Source organism: Scyliorhinus canicula, chromosome 21, assembly GCF_902713615.1.
Source record: "Scyliorhinus canicula chromosome 21, sScyCan1.1, whole genome shotgun sequence".
In the NCBI taxonomy this organism is placed as follows: Eukaryota; Metazoa; Chordata; class Chondrichthyes; order Carcharhiniformes; family Scyliorhinidae; genus Scyliorhinus; species Scyliorhinus canicula.
In genome coordinates this window covers 37,473,821-37,489,048 of record NC_052166.1, presented here as the reverse complement: position 1 = coordinate 37,489,048, position 15,228 = coordinate 37,473,821, and the positions used below count along the sequence as shown (strand labels likewise).

At 46.9% G+C, this 15,228-nt stretch overlaps 1 protein-coding gene across 1 annotated transcript in view; it reads left to right on the top strand.

Moving 5' to 3' along the window:
* Positions 1 to 15,228, top strand: part of niban2a (niban apoptosis regulator 2a) — a 228,218-nt gene that overhangs the window by 164,852 nt on the left and 48,138 nt on the right. The window lies entirely within an intron of this gene.

The following is a 15,228-nucleotide window of genomic DNA, read 5'->3' as shown; positions in this document are numbered from 1 at the left end:
GCTGGTAGTGGCCTTCAGGGAGATCAGCAACTCGGCCTTCAGCTCCGCAAAACAGAGCAGCTTGCTGCTCCTGCGCCCACTGCCACCAGTCCTCGGGTGCTCCGCCGGCCGCCATTTTGTCCTCCTTCCCCCGCTTTTTCTGGGGAGCTGCTGCAGCCTTTTTCTTTGCCCCACTCCGGGTGTGCACCATAAATTCCGGGGAATGTTCCTCCAAGCACCTTCCCCCACCAGGAATCGTCGAAACAGCGCCGTTTGGGGCCCTCAAACAGGCCCGAAAGTCCTTTGATAGCGGGAGCTGCCGAACGTGCGGCTTAGCTCCGCATCACCGCAACCGGAAGTCCTTTCAACATATTTTTGCATTCAAACACCGGAAACTAACCTGAAACATTCTGTGCCGCTGGTCTCTCAGTTGGCAAGGTTACTCCAGAAACTGTAAATTCTGGCATTATTTCTGCCTGTGATCAGGAAACTCAGCCACAATGTTTGTCTGCAAAACAGTGAAATGAAGAGGAAGAAGGCACAGGCTAAATCTTTCAGATTGAAATTCTTTACAAGTTGCAATGTCCGAAATAGCTTGCACAGTTGTCCATTAATTGAGGATCTTTGCAATAGAGTCATGGTGTTTTACAGCACAGAAAGAGGCCCTTCAGCCCATCGTGTCTGAGCCGACCATCAAGCACCCAGCTATTCTAATCCTAGCACTCGGTCTGTAGCCTTGTATGCTGTGGTGTTTCAGGTGCTCATCTAAATGCTGCTTAAATGTTCAGGGTCCCTGCCTCTCCCACCCTTTGAGGCAGTGAGTTCCAGATTCCCACCATCCTGCATGGATATTTGGGTTTCCCCGCTAAGGTAGAGTCAATGGGGAGCACCAGTTGGTTCCATTTTGAAAACTTAGTTGAGGGGCATAGAAGCATGGAAAGATTTACAGGGCAGAAGGAGGTCATTCAGTCCACCATCTCTGTTGGGCGAAAAGCGCCATCCAGTCTGATTCCACCTTCCAGCTGTTGATTCGTAGCCACAGTGGTTATAGCACTTCAAATCCAAACAAATGTGGGAAGGGCCTCTACCTCACTGTCAGGCAGTGAGTCCCTGACCCTTGCCACTCTGGGTGATAAAAGTCCCCATTTACTTTCCTCTGATCTTTTCGCCAATCACTTGAAATCCGCTCCTAGTATTGACCCCTCTGCGAATATAAAGTGGCCCCTTACGATCCATACTATCCAGGCCACTCATAAACTTGTACACTTCAATTAAATACCTCCAAAGCCCAATTAAACTCCGCCTAGCTAGACTTTCATCTTTGTTGGCAACAACCTCGTGAACCTCTTCTGCATGCGCGCTCTCTAATGTGATTTGTACCTGTAATATCCTGAGATATATGGATTGTTATTTCATGATTCCATGCTTATAGAGGACTTTGATTCCAAGAAACTGACCCCACTGCTGATGAAAGCTGTGATCAAAGGCGTTTATGAATCTTAACTATCTCGTACTTTGCCCAACTTACTTCAGTTTATAATGCTATCTTGATTTTTTTCAAATGACTTTCGGAGATGCTTTAGGCTGCGGATAATCTTTTCCTTCGAACTAAAGTGAGTCTGAAAGCCTAAATAAGATGAGGCTTTACACAGCAACAACCCCGTGATGTAGATAGAAACCCTGTAATGCAGAAGGAGGCCATTCAACCCATCCAGTCTGCACCGGCCATTGAAAAGAGCACCTTACTTGAGCCCACCACTCCACCCTATCCCCATAACCCACTCACCCTATCTTTTTTTAAAATCTTTTTACTGGGTTTTGTACGTGGTATAATTACAAATATACACGTAAAAAAACAAGAAATGAAAAATAAAGGAAGTAAAAAACATACAACAGGAGAGGGGTCTTCTCACCCCCCACTCCCCATCCTCTCATTTTTTTTTAATGATGAATGAAACAGGGTGGATGGAGCACCTGAGTGGTGCCCCTGATGTTATTTACATTTCCTGTTCGGTTCTTTATCTCTGTACAGTTGCGTCTACATCGGACATTGTTTGTTCATTCTGCAGCATTTTCTTTCTCGCTTTCAACTTGCTGTGCTTGTTGTGGTCGTGATCTTTCCCTGCGCTCTTCCTCCCCCCCCCCCCCCCCCCCTCCCCCCAGTTTGTATTCCCTCCTCTTCCTTCCCTTCCTCCCCTCCCACCCCCTTCTTCTCTGCTACCTCCCCCTTCCCACCCCCCAGGTCTTCCCTCAGTCTCCTCTCCTCAGTCAGGTCTTGGCTGCTTTTCCCTGGCTCTCGGCTACTTACTTGTTTATTTATTTGTTTGTTTGCTGGCCGCAAACAGGTCCCGGAACAGTTGGGTGAATGGCTCCCATGTTTTGAGGAAGCCACCTTCCGACCCATGGCGAATTTGAAGAAATTCCGATGGGTCGGACAGCAAGTCTGCAGCTTTAGGCGGTGCTGCTGGCTGCCAGCCGAGCATGATTTTACAGCGGGCGATCAGGGAGGCAAAGGCAAGTCTTCCCCATGAAGAGATCTGGGTGGTCTGATACCCCGAAGACCGCCATTTCTGGGCACGGCTTCACCCTCGCCCTCACCACTTTGGGCATTGTCTCAAAGGCGGCTATCCGGTACCCAGCAAGTCTGGGGCAAGACCAGAACGTGGGTATGGTTGGCGGGACCTCCTTGGCACCGTTCACATCTGTCCTCCACCACCGGGAAGAACCTGCTCATTCCGGTTTTGGTCAAGTGGGCTCTATGAACCACCTTTAGCTGCGTTAGGCTGAGTCTCGTGCATGTGGAGGTGGAGTTGACCCTGTGCAGTGTTTCGCTCCAGAATCGCCACCCTATTTCAAACCCCATGCCTTCCACTCATTTCCTCCTTGTCGTGTCCTGTTCTGTGTTGGCCTTCTCCAGCATCGTTCATACATGTCACTACAGTTCCCTCTGCCTAGAATTTCTGCGTTCAGTAGCTCCTCTAATAACATCTGTCGTGGTGGTCACGGGTATGTCCTTGTCTCCTTTTGTAGGAAATTTTTAAGCCGGAGGTATCTGAGTTCATTGCCTTCAGCTAGCTGGAACCTCACTCAGTCCGCCCAGTGTTGTGACTCTTGCTGGCAACATATAGGTCCCTAACTGTCAATGCCCCCCCCCCCCCCCCCTCCCAAACCCCCATCCTGTCTCCACCTTTTGAAGGTGGCATCAGTGAGTGCTGGCGTGAACCTGTGGTTATTGAAGATGGGGGCTTTGCCGGACATTTCATTTAGGCTGAATTGCTGGTTCCAGGTCTGGAGGTGGCTACCACTACTGGATTGCCAGAGATCTACTTTGGTGGGGGTGGGAGTGGTAGTCCGCCATGGTGGGGGCCTGGAGAAAGGTCCCCTTGCAGGAGGCCTCCTCCATGCACACCCACTCGGCTTCTGGCTCCTTTATCCATCCCATCACTCTTTTGCTGTCGCTGCCCAGTGGTAGAATTGTAGGTTTGGGAGGGCTAGCCCTCCCCTGGATTTTGTTTTCTGTAGGACCTTCATTGTGATCCTAGCATTCTGCCACATCCAACGCCGTGATTAATTTGTCCAGTAAGTGAAAAAAAGGCCTTGGGGTTATAGATCAAGATGGATCTAAGCAGGTACCTGGACAGTACGTTCATTTTGGTCGTCTGGACTCTGCCCACGAGGGAGAGTGGGAGTGTGTTCCATATTTGCAGGTCCTTTTTAACTTCCGTTGTCAGACTGCCAGGTTCCATTTGTGGGCCCCCGTCCAGTCATGATCGATTTGGATCCCCAGGTAGCAGAATTTGTGTCAGGCCTGTTTAGCGACAGTCCCACCAGTGCTCTCCCTCCCTCTTGCGGGTTCACTGGGAAGATCTCGCTTCTGCTCTTGTTGAGTTTGCAGCCCAAGAAGGCACCTAACTCATTTTCAGGAGTGCCATGACACCTTCCATGTCCCAGATGTAGAGGAGCAGGTCATCCGCATAGACTGAGACCCTGTGCTCTCTGCCTCCTCTTTGGATCCCCCTCCAATTCCTTGCTGTTCTGAGTGCGATCACTAGTGGTTCGATCGTTAGGGTGAACAGCAGCGGGGATAACGGGCATCCTTGCCTGGTGCCCATGTGCAGCTGGAAATACTGGGAGTTGGTGGTGTTGGTCTGATCTCTCGCCATGGGAGCGCTGTACAGGAGTTTCACCAAGGAGGTAAATCCTCCTCCAAGTCCGAACTGCTCCAGTACCTCTGAGGTACTTCCAATCGTCCCTGTTGAAGGCCTTTTTTGCGTCCAGGGAGACGGTTACCTCAGGTGTTCTCTCCCCAGGTGATCACGTTCAGCAGCCGCCTGATGTTCGATGTTAGCTGTCTGCCTTTGACGAAGATCGTTTGATCCTCTGCGACCACCTCTGCTGCGCAGTTCTCTCGTCTTTTTGCTGGGACCTTGGCCAATAGTTTGGCATCTACGTTTAGTCGTGAGATGGGTCTGAACGAACCGCACTCTGTTTGGTCTTTGTCTTGCTTGGGTATTAATGCGATTGAGATTTATGCTAGCGTAGGTGGCAGTGTGCCCCTCGCCAGCAAGTCTGTGAACATCTCCCGCAGGTGCGGGGCCAGTGCTGTCGCAAATGTTTTGTAGAAGTCCGCCGGGAACCCGTCTGGTCCTGGCGCCTTCTCCGCCTGCATGGAGCTAATACAGGTTCTAGTGGTGCTTTCAGGCCCAGTTTCTTGTCCTCCCTCGCGACTGGCATGCCCAGTCCAGCGAGGAACTGTTTCATCCCTGAGCCCCTGCTGTGGGCTCCGACGTGTACAGTCCCCAGTAAAAGGCCTCAAAGGTTTTGTTCACCTTGTCTGGGTCTTTCTAATATGCCTTTGCTGTCTCTCAGTTGCGCGATCTCCCTAGTGGCTGCCTGTTTTCTCAGCTAGTGCGCCAGCAGGCGGCTGGCTTTGTCTCCGTATTTGTATAGGGACCCCTGTGCCTGGCAGTGTTGGTGCACCGCTTTCCTCGTGGAGAGCAGGTCAAAAGTCCATTTGTAGCTTTTCCCCAGTCACCCTAATGTAACCTTTTGATTACGAAGGAGCAATTTAGCATGGCTAATCCACCTAACCTGCACATCTTGAGATTTTGGGAGGAAATCAGAGGAAATACACGCAGTCACCCGAGGGTGGAATTGAACCTGGGTCCCTGGAGCTGTGAGGCAGTAGTGCTAACCACTGTGCCACCGTGCTGTCCTTGCGTTTTGCAATCTCCTTGAATCATGTGTTTTGCAGCGACAGAGAGCAGATTTGACTTTAGGCATGACCTCCAATTGTGGCTGTCAGCTGAGAAAACAGTACCAAAGAACCAAAACCTGTAATAGCCTCCATAGCGTGAATGACCTGTTGGGTAATAGATTCCAGTGGGCCTCTGGGCATATCATCTAATCTCACCCCAGCAAAATCTGCACTTTCGACAGGAGTTTCTGGGACTCGGAAGGAAAATGCAATTTTAGATTTTTTTATCAATACTGAAAGCAGTTGTTTGAGCTTATCTTCCCCATTAGCAGTTAATCATTGGACATGACTCTCCACTCCCTGCAGATCAGCTCACTGTAATCACTGTTCTCTTTGGGCAGTGTGGTTCAAACTCCTGCGGTCCGTTTTGCAATGATTTCCCCAGCACCATAGGAAGAAAATGTTAATGGCTGAGCTCAACAATTGCACTTTCCCGATCATGTCTTCTGACCAAGTTTACGACTGCAGAGATTTTTTTTAAGGAATGTCAAGAGGTTCATATTTCTTGGATTCTGCTCATTTCAGCTGTTTGACAGTGTCCGGGCTCTGGACACAAATAGCTGCATAGTTTGTGTTCTGTCAGGGTTTATTGAACTGTGTTTAAAAAAAAAAAAAAATTAATTTCCTTTTGGATTAGATTTGTTTTGGTAAATGAATTATGTTCTTGTACTTTATAGGTGGAGATTTTAATTGGAAGGAAAGCCTTTTTTTTTAATAAGCTCACTACTCCACAAGGAACTGGCATGTACGATGAACATTGAAATGGAATTTAAATTGATCATTCTGGTATATTTAAAATCACAGAATTTGGCTCAAAGAACGTGACTGCTCAGTTTATTATGCTTGTTGGCACTCTCTGGGCTAAATCGCTGGCTTTTAAAGCAGGCCAGCAGCACGGTTCGATTCCCGTACCAGCCTCCCCGGACAGGCGCCGGAATGTGGCGACTAGGGGCTTTTCACAGTAACTTCATTGAAGCCTCCTCGTGACAATAAGCGATTTTCATTTTCTATAGCTCTTTTTGTGTCGTACCCCACAGAAAGTCATGTTTGCCTATCGCCCCTGTGCTCACTGACGCACGCTGGCTCTCCTGTCTAGTGATGCCTTGACTTTAATATTCTCGCCTTTTTTCTTTTTCAAATCCTTCCGTGGTCTTGCTCCTCCCACTCTCTGCAATCTCCCCCAGCTCCACATTCTTCCAAGCTATCCAGGGCTGGTTTAGCACAGTGGGCTAAACAGCTGGCTTGTAATGCAGAACAAGGCAGCAGCGCGGGTTCAATTCCCCTACCGGCCTCCCCGAACACGTGCCGGAATGTGGCGACTAGGGGCTTTTCTCAGTAACTTCATTTGAAGCCTACTCGTGACAATAAATGATTATTATTATTTATTAATTAGATATCCGCACTCCACTAACACTCTTTCACTCTCGTGACTTCCCAAAGAATGAATGCTCCACCATCGGTGACTGCCTTCAGTCGTCTGGGCCCCAAGCTCTGGGGAAGTGATAGCCTGGTGGTATTGTGACCCAGGACACGTGACCCAGAGTAATGCTCCAGGGACCCAGGTTCAAAACCCACCAGAGCAGATGGTGCAAATTGAATAAATTTCTTTTTAAATTAAATGTCTAATGCTGACAGAAACATTGTCAATTGCCATTAAAGCTTATCTGGTTCACTGGTATCATTTGGGGACTGAAATCTGCCTTTCTTACCTGGCCTGGTCTGTACTTCACTCCAGACCCACAGCATTGAAATGAAAAAATGAAAATCGCTTATTGTCACGAGTAGGCTTCAATGAAGTTACTGTGAAAAGCCCCTAGTCACCACATTCCGGCACCTGTCCGGGGAGACTGGTATGGGAGTCGAACCGTGCTGTTAGCCTGCTTGGTCTGCTTTAAAAGCCAGCCATTTAGCTGAGTGAGCTAAACCAGCCCCAAATGAAAATCGCTTATGGTCACAAGGAGGCTTCAAATGAAGTTTACTGTGAAAAGCACCTAGTCGCCACATTCCGGCGCCTGTTCGGGGAGGCTGGTACGGGAATTGAACCGTGCTGCTGGCCTGCCTTGGTCTTTCAAAGCCAGCAATTTAACCCTGTGCTAAACAGATGGACATTGTGGTTAACTCTTAACTGCCCCTCTGAAAAGGCCTAGCAAACACTCCGTTCAAGGGCAATTGGGATTGGGCAATAAGTGCTGTCCCAGCGACGCCCACATCCCATGAATTCTAAAAATTCTCTCCCAACATGTCTGTCTCTCAATTTCAACTTCCTCCTCTCAGACACTCTTTTAAACTTACTGATTTTGGTCGTCTGATCTAATTTTCCCTTGTGACTGTGTCACACTTTGTTTTATCATGTTTAAGTGCAGTGCCTTGGTATGTTTCATAATATTAAGGCACTAAATAAAAGCAAGTTGTTGTTGACAGCGGGAATTTCTGCTGTACCCTTTCTGAGGATCTACCTTAAATAGACGTGAATTGATGAGCATTTAAGTCGAAATGGAGAAGAAACAGAATTTCGACGTGTTGTGGCATGGGCATTGTGTCGTTCTGCTGTATCCTTTTTTGAATATCTATGGTCAGTTTGGGAACGGAGCAAGATGGCTTATTGGCAGAGGAGACACGTTTGCGCAGTGGTTAGCACTGCTGCCTCACGGCTCTGAGGACCCGGGTTCGATCTCGGCCCCGGGTCCTGCTCGTGTGGAGTTTGCACATTCACCCCATGTCTCTGAGAGTCCCCCCCCCCCCCACCCCCGGCAAACAGCCCAAAGATTCCCAAAGGGGATGGGGTGCTCTTATTTTCTTCAGCGCTCAGACTCTGCCTATATTTCCATGCTGGCAAAGTTGCAATGGTATTTCCTCAGCATCCGTTGTCCTTCAGAGAAGTCTGACTGTACAGGACATGAATCATCCCAGATGCTGTCTTTCTGGGTTTGCATTGAAGTGTTTCCAGGGAGTGACCAACCATGAGTTGTCGTTTAATCCGTACTTTTATTGTGTGAATGCATTGAATATAACTCCTTCCATATGTTCCATTTCCTATGATTTGATAGTTGTGGCGAATGGTTTGTAACTATTGGCTTAGTAATCCTTCTGCATGATGAATTCTTTCCTATTTATATGCTAACATTTTTTCATTTCTCATGATTATCAGGATTCCTGTCCATTCCTCAGGAGGAGGAGTGGAGCTCCTGCATGCATACCTTCAAAGGTAGCTGCTGAGCAACTTTTAATTTGATTTTCAGGGTGGGCTGGACAGAGAATGATCGGATCTGAGTTGGGCTAGGTACCTCTCCCACCATTCCCCATCTGTATCCAGTGATGCTTGCTGCGATGTGTAGACTTCAATCAATGGGTGGTCTGACATATACCTCCCACTGTATACACCTCCCACTGCCTCAGGAAGGCAGACAGCATTATCAGAGATCCCTCCCACCCAGGCATTGTCTTCTTCCAGACCCTTCCATCAGGCAGACGAAGTCTGGAGACCTGCACATCATTTCATAGGAGCAGCTTCTTCCCCACAGCTCCCCACATCTACAAGACTCAATGACCCCTCAGACTGATCTTTTCCCTGTAAGAACACTACTCACGATGTCTTATGCTGCTCTTGCTCATGTATTTGCTTTTTTTGGGTCCCTTGTTTCGCACTGTAACCAATCACTGTTTGTCGATATACCATTTGTCAATGTACTCTGTTGATTATTCTTTTTGGCTACTATGTATGTACTGTGAATGTTCCCACGGCCGCAGAAAAATACTTTTCACTGTACATGTACTTCGGTACATGTGACAAGAAATCAAATCAATCAGTAAACACAGCCCTTCAGCTAAGCAGCAATGGGTTAGAAGGGAGTTGTTTGCCTTTTCCATAATGTTAGTATGATTATTTGTGCAATACTTGCTGAGCACTGTTGTCATGATCTACCTCTGTCATATCAATCAGTCCTAATCCGACTTTGTTTAGATTTATCTCCCTCTGACTTGGCCTCTTTTTGTGTATATTTCATCCCTTTGCCTGAACAAGGTCATTCATAAATGATGGGATGGGTGTTGGAAAAGGATGATCAGTGTTCATGTTGAATAATCTTATCAATTTTATTTTGATAAAGTTTTGAGGTGAAACAATGACTATCTTAGACAGAGAAAGGACGTGGATGAGTACAAACTTCTTCCAGAATAATCGAGAATATGAGATGATGTGTTTGGAAAAAGTCGGCAGTAATTTGGAGACGACTGAAGTTTGTGTAGTAAACGTTCGGGTCAGAAAGCTGTGTCCTGCCAAGAAAGATGGTAAAATCATTCTTCAGTTTGCATGAAGCTTAGCTGGAGCAGTTTGAGACGCCAAAGGCAGGAAGGAAGGTTGGAATTAAAATGAGGAAATTTGAGGTGTGAGCCGGTAGGAAGGCAACAGGAGGAGATGGTCATTAGATCATTTCATTATTGGTTGTTTGGTCCTCCTTGCACCTTGAGCTGTAAATTCAAAATAGTCTATTAGAAGATACATATGTAATCATCATGAAGGATGGGTGTGTGGAATCCTGTACAACAGCGTGATACAAGTGACAGAAGTTGGACATGATATTGAGCCTGGTACAGAACAGGGGGTAATACATGTAATTTAATAAGTAAATGAGATACAATGACGACAGCCATGTTCTGGAAATTAGGGAGTAGCTAGAGAAGGTGTATCTGATATTGGAATCATTATTTGATGGCAGAAAAGATCATCAGATTTGGAGCCTGGAAACTGAGGAGGTCTTTACGCAAAGAAGTAATTGTGGAGTTGATGGTTTGGGATTTGTTATAAAAGGGGAATGAATTGCACTCTGTTTATTTCATGAACAGCTTCCCACTGATTTTAATTGATTTTGAATGGCACCTTTGGTATAAGGGAACCATTTCCAGCATGGTGCTTTCTAGGGGAAATCTATGTTTTGTATGAACAGGGCCTTGAATTGTCGCAAGGATCTTCAACTTACTAAAAAATGGTGCTAGAGCCCTGATTCCAGAAACCCCGCCTACGAACCTGACACTCAACATTTTGGTTGGGGACCCCCACTTTGGACATGTGCAGTTCATGGAGGCACTGCACTTATAAAGCTACAGCTGCATTCAGTCAGATGCAATTTTTACCAGTAGGGAATGTCAAATATAACTTATGAGCTTTACACTTTTCTGGAGAAGGTGGGAATTTACAAATGGAGAGGGAGGAACCCCCTTGGGGAAAGATCCTGGGATCCCTTTCAGATACTGTCTCAAACGTTACAACAAAAGGGTGGCATGGTGGCGCAGTGGTTAGCACTGCTGCCTCGTGACACCAAGGACCCAAGTCTGATCCTGGCCCTGGGTCACTGTCGGTGTCGAGTTTGCACATTCTCCCCTTGCCTGCGTGGGTTTCCTCCAGACGCTCCGGTTTCCTCCCTCGAGTCCCGCAAGACATGCTTGTCAGGAGAATTGGACGCTCTGAATTCTCCCCCAGTGTACCCGAACAGGTGCCGGAATGTGGTGACCAGTGGCTTTTGACAATAACTTAATTGCTGTGTTAATGTAAGCCTACTTGTGACACTAGTAAAGATTATTATCACATGTAGGGCGGGTAAGGCAGATTTCCCTCCCGCAAGGATAATAGAATGTAATATTTGTGATAACAACTGATAAATCTCAAACACAGGGGGAAAAAAAATCACTATTTATTCCAGGAGGACGTGACCTGTGGAGAAGATTTGAAGTGTTCATCATTAAAATTAAGTGAGTTAAAGGGGAGCACATAATGTACTGTTGATCCGGTCTCCCATCCCTACTGGTCTCAGTGCAGGCAGCAATAGAATAGCCTCTAGTTTGCTTCTGTGTGGGCAATGAAAGTTGGCTGTTTTCCAGTTGCTGGCTGGCTGGCTATTCTTGATGAAAACAGTCACTGTGTGGACGATTGGCTGAGGACAGGATCTGGCTCCTTTGCTTTGCATGGGCTTCTCACCACCTCCTGCCCTTCATTCTATCTTCAAACTCCGAAGAATAGTAATTGGACAATGTATTGATGTCTGTTGGCATCTATGGAGACTTGCATCATTGAGCACTTTCAGGGTAAAAGGCTTAGTCAATATAAAAAAAACATTAGTACTCCACAGAACCAGTTTGGGCATTTTCAATTAGCTACTTGTGAGAACTTTGGAAACTTTTACAAAGCTGGTGCACAACTACGTTAGATCTACTTGAACATGACAAGTGCTAATAGTTAAGATGACGCCGTAAGTTTCCTCATCACTAGTTACAGGGGACGCGCTCGCAGAATACTATGATAAAATTTATTACCAGTCTAGTGGTGACATCTTTGTGAAAATCAAACTACTGCTGCTTGCACCAGATGTTCAGATAAGTGTTTAGCCCTGCTGCCTCACGATGCCAAGGACCCGGGTTCGATCCCAGCCCCGGGTCACTGTCCGTGTGGAGACTACACATTCTCCTTGTGTCTGCGTGGGTCTCACTCCCGCAACCCAGAGGTGTGCAGGGTGGGTGGATTGACCATACTAAATTGCTCCTTAAAAAGAAAAGAAGTAAAGATAGGCCATAAGATAATGGTGGGAAAGGCCATATGATTCAAACCAGTGTGTCATTTTATTTGAACCATTTACCATCAGCAGATGTACCATCAGCAGATGGAGAGAGTTGATCCAAAGGCCAGATAGGAAGTAAGGAAATTCACTCAAGCTATCTTGAAAGTTGAAGGAAGTCTGGAAGGGCAAGAGGATATTAACAGCGCTCCAAGCATGTTTCATAGAGATGCTAATGTTTCTCTGTTGTGTAGCATGAGCAGAGACTCGCTGCTTTTGAAATTGATTAAGAGGCTTGAAGGCAAGCTGATCAGACATTGTGTGAATCATGCTGTGAAAACCCAAGTAGCTCAATCTTTTAATATTTGGACGTTCATTAAAGATTTGACTGAGCTGGTGATGCATTTTTGTTTATGCTAATGGAGGAAAAATGACGGGAAAGATGTGACACTTGCTTTGTATCTTTTGGATTACTTGGAATTTAAAGTTAGATTGATCCTGTAAAGAGGCACAAAATGAAATAGTCTTTCTTCTGTTAACAGACATGAATAGTTAATGATTGGTATTTTTTCATGGACACCAAGCGACAAATTGAGGCTAGCCAACTTTGACAAAGACTCATCTGGACTCAATGTTAGTTCTTTTCTCTCCCTACAGATGCTGCCAGACCTGCTGAGATTTTCCAGCATTTTCTCTTTGGTTCTAGTCAACTGAAAGGCTAGCACCAGAATCTGAAATGATTAACATGGTAAAGTCTGTGTATTGGCCCAATGAGCGAAGTACTTGGTGAGGGTAACCCGTTCTGTTATAACAAAATCTTTGGCAACGGATTATTAAAATTTTATTTCCATTAATTTCATTTGTTTCGACTGAGCTGCACGATGATATGAGTCATATACATGTTATTAACATGATTGTCAGTGACCCTGTATTATGATGTTGAATAGGATGTTCGCTGCACATTCTTCTCCTCTCTAATAGGCAGCAAAAAGCAGCTCCGCGAGCAACATTGCTCGGGTTAATGCTGTAAAAGTAAACATTTTTATTACAAATTTAAAAAAATAAATTTAGAGTACCCATTTCTTTTTTTCCAATTAAGGGGCAATTTAGCATTGCGAATCCACCTACCCTGCACATGTTTGGGTTCTGGGGGTGAAGCCCACGCAGATACGGGAGAATGTGAAAACTCCAAACGGACAGTGACCTAGAACTGGGATCGAACCTGGGACCTCAGCGCTGTGTGGCAGCAGTGCTAACCACTGCGCAACCATGCTACCTTTAAAAAAAAATGACAATTAACATTACATAGAAATAACAGAAACCAATCTAATTTGCAAGACATGTTTTTTTTAAGCAAAAAGAGAATGGGGTAGCACGGTGGCACAGTAGTTAGCACTGCTGCCTGACAGCACCAGGAACCCGTGTTCGATTCCGACCCTGGGTGACTATATGTGTGGAGTGTGCACTTCCTCCCCGTGTCTGCGTGGGTTTCCTCCCGAGTGCTCCGGTTTCCTCCCACATTCCAAAGATGTGTAGTTTAGATAGATTGGCCATGCCAAAATTTGCCCCTTAATGTCCAATGGGGTCATGGGGGTAGGTGGGGTGCTGCTTCCGTGGGTCAGTATAGACATGATGGGCTGAATGTCCTCTTTCTGCACTGTAGGGATTCTATGAAAAGAATCCAGTGGCTTGACCAATAAGTTCTCTGCTTGGAGGTAGTGATGTTGGAATCACACAGAAACCTGATATACTGATTGCAACCAAGAACTGAAGTAGTTAAAAGTTTGCTGCATATTTTTTCAAGCAAGCGTTGATATAAGAGTTGATATAATCACACAGGCCAATCCCAGAATGGAACCCTGGCTCAAAAGAGTAACTTTAACTTTGACTTGTTGTTAATAAACCATGGAGGCACAGAGTCACAGGACTGCACGTTAGTTTTAATAGCAAAGAAAAACATTTATTGACCGTGCAAAAATTGGATTATAACATAATTGTCATTTACTCCATTTTTACCTGAACAATTGCACACAGGTTTTAGGATTAACATGGATTACTAAATACACCCTAAATTGCAATTGTCTCATTAACACAATCCCCTTTTAAGCACACAAAATGACTGTGGTCACATGCACACTGTCTGCTCTGAACCAAAGTTAGTGGGCGGAATTCTCCACTCCCGCGATAAATCGGGAAGGCCGCCGTGAACTCGGCCAAGTTTCACAACGGCCTCGGAGGCCGCTCCTCTCACGTTATTCACCCCCACCCGGGGGGCTAGGAGCAGCGCTCCGTAACTCTCGGCCGCCAGGCCTTGACGCTTGCGTCAAGGCGGCGTGCCGAGAATGACGCGACGGCTGCGCCTAAGTGACGTCAGCCGCGCATGCGCAGGTTGGCCGGCTCCAACCTGCGCATGCGCGGCTGACGTCACGACGGCTGATGGCTCAAACCCGCGCATGCGCAGTTGCCGTCTTCACCTCCGCTGACCCGCAAGACGTGGCGGCTTGATCTTGCGAGGCGGCGGAGAGGAAAGATTGCGTCGCTTTGAGACGCCGGCCCGACGATCGGTGGGCACCGATCGCGGGCCTGCCCCCGCCCGAGCTCGGCCGTGGTGCTCACTCCCCTCTCCGCCCCCACAAGCTTCAAACAAGCATTTGCCGCCCATGTTCACGATGGCAGCGACCAGGTGCCGTTGCCGCCATCGTGAACCGGTCGCGAACAGCAGGCCGCTCGACCCATCCGGGCCGGAGAATCGCTGGTCGGCATGAAAAACGACGAGCAGCGATTCTTCCGAGCGGGGGGGTGGGAGAATCGCGCGGGGCATCGGGGGCGTGTCTTGAGTCGCCCGCCCCTCCCACGATTCTCCCACCAGGCGTGGGGAGCGGAGAATCGCGCCCAGTGTCTGTGGATTTCTCTTCTGAATCCACCCAGAGGATTGTCACATGAATTTCCAGACTCCACTCCCAAAAACGGGCGTTGAAATCTTCTCTCACAATAATGCTTTTCTTTAGCGATTTGCTTTCTAAAATTCAGTCCAGGTTTTGCAAATGAATCTTTTAAGCAGAGCTTCCACTCCACTTTTAAGAGCATCCAGTCCAGGATTTACACCAACCTCTTTAGGATTTCTTTGTCTTCACTGCTGTACAAATTGTAATTGCGTTATCTGTCTATTCCCAGACTGTAGTAAAATAGGATCACTTTAAATCTGGTTCCTGCAATTATCCCTTTAACTCAACCTTTTGTTTACTCTTCCTTGAATTCTTCTGAATAATACACTGGCCTCTGTTCACTTAACTCCTGTAATCTTAAATCCTCTTTCTGTCCCAATTCTTTGGTTATCTAGATTATATCTTGTTCCTTAGGAAGCTTGCATCTTTGCAGCTCTTGTCCTGTCCAGCTTCTCCTGGCAGAGGTGAGAACTATTCACTCCCCAGTGTCCTGCCTCCAACT